The 8700-nt window shown below is 39.2% G+C and overlaps 1 pseudogene; it reads left to right on the top strand.

Annotated features, from left to right (window-relative positions):
- Window positions 1-436: 436 nt before the first annotated feature.
- On the top strand, window positions 437-1795 carry LOC107130520 (homer protein homolog 2-like; annotated as a pseudogene).
- Window positions 1796-8700: the final 6905 nt, after the last annotated feature.

Below are 8700 nucleotides of genomic sequence, written 5' to 3'. Positions count from 1 at the left end.
AATAAAAATAGTTTGACTTTCTCTCCTACTATTTGAATGCACTTTATTCCTTTTGGTGCTGGATTCCCCTGGCCAGAATTTCCAACACTATGTTGAATAGAAGTGGTGAGAACGAGCATCCTTGTCTTGTGCGGGATTTCAAGAGGAATGCTCCCATTTTATATTAGCCACTGATAGTCTTGAACAAATGTTTAATATACTTTTATCAATAGGATAATTCCTTAAATTGAATATGTATTTATATGGATAATATTTTCTGGCTTCCCCTTCATCCCTGCATGTCCCTGTGTGATTGTTCTTTTCAGTGGAACATGGACATAATCGATGTTCTTATTAACCATTTCCTCGCAATTTGTTGCAGAAATTAATATATGTGTGTATCACAGACCTTAATCTTTGGTGGACAAGAGCTAACAAAGAAAGGTACCAATTTTTTTTTTTTTTTTTTGAGATGGAGTCTCGCTCTGTCGCCCAGGCTGGAGTGCAGTAGCACGATCTCGGCTCACTGCAAGCTCCGCCTCCCGGGTTCACGCCATTCTCCTGCCTCAGCCTTCCCAGTAGCTGGGACTACAGGCGTCCGCCACCACCCCCGGCTAATTTTTTGTATTTTTAGTAGAGACGGGGTTTCACCATGGTCTTGATCTCCTGACCTTGTGATCCGCCCGCCTCGGCCTCCCAAAGTGCTGGGATTACAGGCGTGAGCCACCGCGCCCGGCCAAAAGGCACCAAATTTTAACAGCCAATACATCCCAGGACAACCTATAGAGTTACCATCTCCTCCAAACTCTAGTTTCAAGATAGCTCCTGAGTGATTTTTAACATGTGCCGAGCACAGGTCTTCCCGATTGACCCCAACACCAAGAAGAACTGGATGCCTGCAAGTAATAGGTGGTCACTGTTTCCTGCTTGTATGATGTCACAAGGAAGAGCTATCGGATCGTCAGTGTGGACGGAGCCAAGGTGACCATAAACAGCACAATCACACCAAACACGACCTTCACCAACATGTCACAGAAGTCTGGGCAGTGGGCCGACAGCAGAGCCAACACGGTGTTTGGTTTGGGGTTTTCCTCTGAGCAGCAGCCGACAAAGTTTGCAGAGAAATTCCAGGAGGTGGAAGAAGCGGCCAAGACAGCCAAAGACAAGACCCAGGAGAAAATGGAGCCCTCGAGTAATCAACCCTAAAAATCCTGGTGTGGATTCTTCTACTCTGGCATCCAGTGTCAACGGGATGGACGATGAAAAGGCCTCATACACAGCTGCAGCCAACACGCACCTGCAGTACAGGAACAACAAGCTGAAGGCGGCCTCGACGCAGGGCGCTGCCCACGGGAAGAGGCGGGAGATGGAGCTGCAGACCCGGCGGGAGAGCGATGCCCGGCTGCCCACGGCGCTCCAGGAGTCGGCGGCCAGCGCGGAGCAGAGGAAGAGGCTGTGACATCCACAGTGAGAAGGAGAAGAACATGCAGCTGAGGAGGAAGATGGAGGAGCTAGAGGCGGAGCTCCAAAAAAAAGGAGACAGAGCTGGAAGATCTCCGAAAACAAAGTGAACTCACACCTCAGCTCAGGTCAGAGCGCGAGTGTGTCACTGAGAAGATGGAGGCGACAGAGAGAAGATCAAAACCTCGAAGACAAAGCGCGTTCCCTAAAGACAGAAGCTGAGGAGAGCCAATCCCGACAGCGCCACCTGGAGGTGGAGGTGAAGAGCTTCCTGGAGGTGCTGGACAGGAAGATCCATGACGTGCGTGATTTCCGCCCAGGCCTCGCCAAGCTGGGCACCAGTAACGACGGCTAGACAAGGCTCACCACCCGACCGTGAGTCCCAAGTGTGTGTGTGAGACCAGATGGCGCTAGGATGCTTTGAAACAATTGCTTAATGGAGACTTAATAAGAGATAGAAAACAGGTTTCTGGTGGGTGTATTTTCTGGCCTGAGAATCGCCTCCATCCACGATATTGCCCCCTGCCACCCAATTTGTATGGTTGCGACAATATTCCTTCTCTTGGTTTTAATTTCTGAGCAGATGATTGTGGTGTGGGAACAGCACACAGTGAGGGTGCCTAGCACAATGCCTGACGCAAGGTATTTGCTTAATAAATATTTGTTCAATAAAAAAAAGAATTATTTTTTTCCAAAGCCGCAATCAAAACCGGGGCATTATTAGAGGTATAATAGTTGAACCAACATTGAAAATACATTCAATTTAGTTCATGTGCTCTCAAATATCCTTTTTTCTTTTAAAGTTGTTCTCAGTTGTAATATCACACAAAATATTAGTAATTTATACTAATTACGCAGTTTAAAATATTGTATAAATAATTTAGTGACAGTTGATTGAAAAAATACATGTTCCACATGTCTTGACTATTTTTTCCTTCTATATGAAATGTATGCTTATTAATTATTAAGTTTCAGGTGTTACCATATTTTTGATTTCTAGTATTTAACTTTAGTAGGTATGCTTGAATGCACTTTATTAATTCATGTACTAATGTTCATATTTTGGATAGGGTTTTAATATTAATTGTACTATTTGGTGAATTTTAAACTATTCACTTTTTTTTTTTTGAGATAAAATTTACACATAAGAAAAAAATTCATAGATCTGAAATATATCACTAGAGAGTTTCTGGCAAATGTGAATACCCTTATCCCCAACACCTAAGGTAGCCTAAAGAGCAAGTCCATACCCACAACACATCTTTCTCTGTGCCTGCGGTCCACTCCTACATGGGGGAAAGGTTTTGATTTCTGACACTATAGATCTAATATTTTCTATTTTGAACTTCATAGAAATTTAATCAAACATTATAGACCTTTTATTAGTAAGGGGCTACTTTTCTATTTTTGAGGTTAATTCATGCTATTTAATGTATTAAATTAGATCAACACATTGTCATTTATTCAATTAATGGACTGACTCTGATGTGAAACCTCAAAGTTTTCTTGTATGTATGGAGAGAAAGAGAGAAATGAGAGAGATTTTATATCTAAATCAGTCCATTAAGTAAATAAATGACAATGATTTATTTTCCTGTCAATGAACTTTAAATTTATTTCCAGTTTGTGAATATTATAAGCGGAGCTGTTACAAATATCTTACTGTAAATTTTCCTATGTTCTCTCATTTTTATTGAAAAAATATGAAGTACATTTATTTATATAAATATAAAGGGACCACCAGGTCCCACCTTCACAATTGAGGATTATAATACAACATGAGATATGGGACAGGACACAGACCCAAACCACATCAGATATACATTGTAAAATGTTCATCACAGTCAAGGTAATTTGTATATCCATCTCCTCACCAAGCTACCATTTTATTTTTTTTAAATCTACTACGTGTGTGTATATGTGTGTGTCTGATGTGTGTATACATATGTGTGTGTGTGTGTGTGTGTGTGTGTGTATATATATATATATATATATATATATGTTTTTTTTGAGACCGAGTCTCGCTCTGTCACCCAGGCTGGAGTGCAGTGGCGTGATCTCAGCTCACCGCAAGGTCAGCCTCAAGGGTTCACACCATTCTCCTCCCTCAGCCTCCCAAGTAGCTGGGAATGCAGGTGCCCGCCACCACACCAGGCTAATTTTTTGTAATTTTAGTAGAGAGGGGGTTACACCGTGTTAGTCAGGATGGTCTCATCTCCTGACCTCGTGATCTGCCCACTTCGGCCTCCCAAAGTGCTGGGATTACAGGTATGAGCCATTGCGCCCAGCCTAAAGTATGTATTTATTCTAAGGGTAAGTTTAAATTTTTTCAGTTGCATTGAGGTATGATTAAAATATTTTAATAATATATATAAGATGCCCCACTTGATGTTTTGATGTTGTATTAGTTCATTCGTACACTGGTATAAAGAAATGCCTGAGACTGATTAATTAAAAAAAGATATTTAATTGGCTCAAAGTTCTGCAGGCTTTACAGGAAGTGCAGTGGCTTCTCCTTCTGAGGAGACTCAGGAAAGTTAGAATTATGGCAGAAGACAAAGGGGAGTAGGCACATTACATGGCCAGAGCCGAAGCCCGTAGGACGTTGCGGTGGAGCGGGGGTGGTGTCTACACTTTGTTAGACAAGCAGATCTTGTGAGAATTCATGTACTGTTGTGAGAATAGAACCAGGAATTGGTTCTAAATCATACATAAAAGACCCACCCCATGACCCACTCATCTCCCACGAGGTCCCACCTTCACAATTGAGGATTATAATACATGAGATTGGGAGAGGACACAGATCTAAACCATATCAGATATACATTGTAAAATGCTCATCACAGTCATGATAATTTGCATATCAATCTTCTCACAGAGCTACCATTTTTGTTTTTTAATATACTATGTGTGTGTATATGTGTGTGTCTGATGAGAACACTTAAGATCTACCCTTTTAGCGAAAATCACTTTTACAATACAGTATTAAATACAGGAACACTGCTGTAGATCAGATCTCCAGAACTCATTCAACGTGCACAACTGAAACTCTGTACAGTTTAGCCAACATCACCCGATTTCCCTCTCCTCCCAGGTCCTGGGACCCACTATTCTACTCTCTGCTTTCAAGAGCTTGGATATTTGAGGTCCCACATGTAAATGAGATCATAAACCATTTGTCTTTATGCATCTGGCTTATTCCACATACTCCAGGCCCACCTGTGTTGTTGCAAATGTCAGAATTTCCTTCTTTTCAAGGTGAATGAAATTCAGTTTTATGTACACACATTGTATTTATACATTAATCAATCTATGGTCATTAAATTATTTTGCAAATTTATACTTTTATAAATTACCTTGCAGAGAACATGTGTTTGACAGCTCCACCTCCTGGGTTCAATACATTCTTCTGCCTCAGCCTCCCGAGTAGCTGGGACTGCAGGCGCCCGCCACCACGCCTGGCTAATTTTGTTTTTTTTGTATTTTTAGTAGAGACCGGGTTTTACCATGTTTGCCAGGATAGTCTCTATCTCCTGACCTCGTGATCCGCCCACCTCAGCCTCCCAAAGTGCTGGGATTACAGGGGTGAGCCACCGTACCTGGCATGACATCATAATTTTATTTCCTTTGAATATGTAATAAAAAGTGGGATCACTAGATCATATGATAGCTTTATTTTTCAATTTATTGAGAAACCAATCCTACCACACCATGTAAGGATACCCTTTTCATCACATTCTTGCTAACATTTATTCTCTTTTGTCTTGATGATAATAGCCATTTTAAGTGGTAAAAGGTGACATCTCAGTGTGCTTTTCATTTGAATTGCTCTGATAATTAGTAATGTTGAGAATTTTTATGCTCTGCCTTTCATGTGTGTGTCTCTGAAAATAAATCTATCCAGGTTTTTGCCCTATTTATCAGGTCATTTGATATTTGCTATTGAGTTGTATGGGTTATTTATAAATGTGGCTAGAACTTCTTGTCAGTTACATAATTTCACATAGTTTTTCCTCTGCTTTTGGTATTAAATTCAAATAAATCATTTCTGAATCAATGACAGAAAGTTTTTTCCATGTTTTCTATGAGTTTATGGCTTCAGGTTATGTTCATTTTTAGTTGATTTTTGTATATGGTGTTACAGAAGGTCTAATTTTATTGATTTTACAACTGGATTTTTAGTTTTTACCTCATTTATTGAGGAGACTGTCCTTTCTTTACTGAGTGTTGTTAGCATGCAAAATCAGGGAGACATTTAATTTAAAAAGAAAATATGAGATGAATATTCCTGATGAACATAGACCTAAAAGTTCTCAACAAAATACTTGCAAATAGAATCCAGAAGCACTTTAAAATGTGATCAAGTGGGCCTTAGCCCTGGAAGGCAAGGTCATTCAACATCCACAGATCAGTAACTGATTCATCATGTAAGCAGGATAAAAGCAAAAGCCATATGATTATCTCAATAGATGCTGAGAAAGCTTTGATAGGATCCAACATCCTCTCATAATAAAAACTCTCAACAGACTGGGTATCAAATAAACCCCACAAAATTATAAGAGCCATCGATGACAAGCCAATAGTCAACATTATACTGAATCAGCAAAAGCTCAAACCCCTTGAGAACTTGAACAAGACAAGGATGTCCTCTCACCACTCCTATTGAACATAGCACTGGAAATCCTAGTCAGACCAACCAGGCAATAGCAACAATAAGGGGGAGCCTATACGGTTTGTATTTGTGTCCCCACCCAAATTTCATGACAGATTGTAATTCCCAGTGTTGGAGGTGGTATCTGGACAAAGGTGATTCTGTCATGGGAATGGGTTTCCCTCTCCTGGGCTGCTCTCATGATAGAGCCCTCAGGAAATCTGGTTTCAAGGTACGTGGCACCTCCCTACTGTCTTTCTCCTGCTCCAGTCGTGTAAGACATGATGCTTCCTTTTATGCCATGATTGTCAGGTTCCTGAGGCCTCCCCAGCCATGCTACCTGCACAGCCTGCAGAACCATGAGACAATTAAAAATCTTTATAAGTTACACAGTCTGGGGTGTTTCTTTACAGTGTGCAAATGGGCTAATACAGCATCCGAATAGGAAAAGAAGTCAGTGTGTCTGTCCAAACTGATGATATAATTCTATGCCTAGAAAATTATAAAGTCTCTGCCAAAATAATTCTAGAATAGATAAACAACTTTGGTAAAGTGTCTGGATACAAAATCAATGTACAAAAATCACTAGCATTTCTATACCCCAACTACTTCCAAGCTGGGAGTGAAATCAAGAATACAATCCTACCCCATTTACAGTATTCACACACAAAAAGTGAAAAGCCTGGAAACACAGGTAACAAACAATTGAAAGATCTCTACAAGGCGAACTACAAAACACAGCAGAAACAAATAATAAATGACACAAATAAATGGGAAAACATTTCATGATCATGGATTGGAAGAATCAATATTGTAAAAATTGTCATACTGTCCAAAGCAATTTACAGATTCAATACTATTTGCATAAAATAGGGAGGTTTTGGGTCATGGGAAAAGGTTCTTCAGAAATGGCTTGGTGTCCACCCTATGGTAATTAGTTAATTGTTTATGTATTAGCTAATGTGACATCTGATTGTTCAAAAGGGTCTGGCAACCTTCCTTCCCTCTCATGCTCCCCCTTTCACCACGTGACATAGCCTGCTTCCCCTTTGCCTTCCACCATGATTGTAAGTTTCCTGAGACCCTCACAAGAAGCAGATGCTGGTGCCACGCTTCTCATACAGCTTGCAGAACTGTCAGACAAATAAGTCTCTCTTCTTATAAATTAACCTCAATTATTAATTTATAGCAATGCAAAATAGACTAATACACTGCCCAAAGCAATATATAGATTCAACGCGATTTCTATCAAGGAAATGAAATAATTGATTCTATATATTTTTTAATATCCTAAAATTTATACAGAATCAAAAAAGCCTAAATAGCAAAAGCAATCCTAAGAAATAGAAACGAAGCTGGAAGTACTACATTCTTTGACTTCAAATTGTACTACACAGATATAGCAAGAAAGACAGCTTAATACTGGTATTAAAAAAAAAAAAGATTAATGTAACCGCATACAGAGCCCAGAAATAAAGCTAAATGTGTACAACCTACTGTTCTTTGACAAAACTGGAAAAAATATACATTGGAGAAACAACCCTGTATGCAATAAGTGGTGCTGGGAAAATTGGATATCCACATGTAGAAGAAGAAAACCAGACTTCTATCTCACCATACACAAAAATTAACTGAATATGGATGCGATATTTAAATGTATAAACTGAAACTATAAAAATACTTGAAGAAAATGTAGGAAAAAGTTAGGATAATTGACCTAGGCAAAAAAAAAAAAAAAAAAATGACTAAGACTTCAAAAGCAACTGGAATGAAAACAAAAATAGACAAATGGGATTTAACTGAACTAAAAATCTGCACAGAAAATGAAATAATCAACATGGTTAACAACCAACCTGCAGAATGGTAGAAGGTATCATCTCACCTCAGTTAAAATGTCTGTTATCAAAAAAGAAAAATAAACACTAACAAATGCTGGTAAGGATTCAGAGAAAAGAAAACTTTTATGCATTGTTGGAGAAAATGTAAACTAGTACAGTCACTATGGAGAGCAGTGTGGAGGTACCTCAGAAAACTGCAAACACAACTACTATATGATCCAGCAATTCCACTACTGCAAATTGATCCAAAGAACATCATTATATCAGAGATTTCTGCACCCAGATGTATATGGCAGGACCTTTCACAAGAGCCAAGATATGAAATCAAACCAGGTGTTGGAAAAGAGATGAATGGTTAAAGATAGTGTGGTGCAGATACATGATGAAATACTATCATTCATAAGAAGGGAATTCCTGTCATTTGTGGCAATGAGGATGGAACTAGAGGACATTATGCAAAATGAAATAAGCCAGGAACAGAAAGTAACACACTTTGTTTTCTCACTCATACGTGGAAGCAAAAAGATTAGTTTCATAGAAGTAAAGATTACAACAGAGGATACTAGAGGCTGGGAAGTGTGGGGGAAGAGGGCAAGATAGGCAGAGATTTGTAAAAGAATACAACATTAGAGTTAGGTAGGAGGGTTGAGATTATAATGTTCTTTACCACTGTGGGATAAATATAATTAATAATAGCATGTGGTATCAAATAGTTAGAAGGATATTGAGTGTTCCCAATTAAAAAAGTTTGAGATGAAGGATGTTAATTAT

The sequence above is a fragment of the Macaca fascicularis genome, chromosome 7, assembly GCF_037993035.2.
Source record: "Macaca fascicularis isolate 582-1 chromosome 7, T2T-MFA8v1.1".
Lineage (NCBI taxonomy): Eukaryota > Metazoa > Chordata > Mammalia > Primates > Cercopithecidae > Macaca > Macaca fascicularis.
This window is presented reverse-complemented; position numbering and strand designations above follow the sequence as displayed.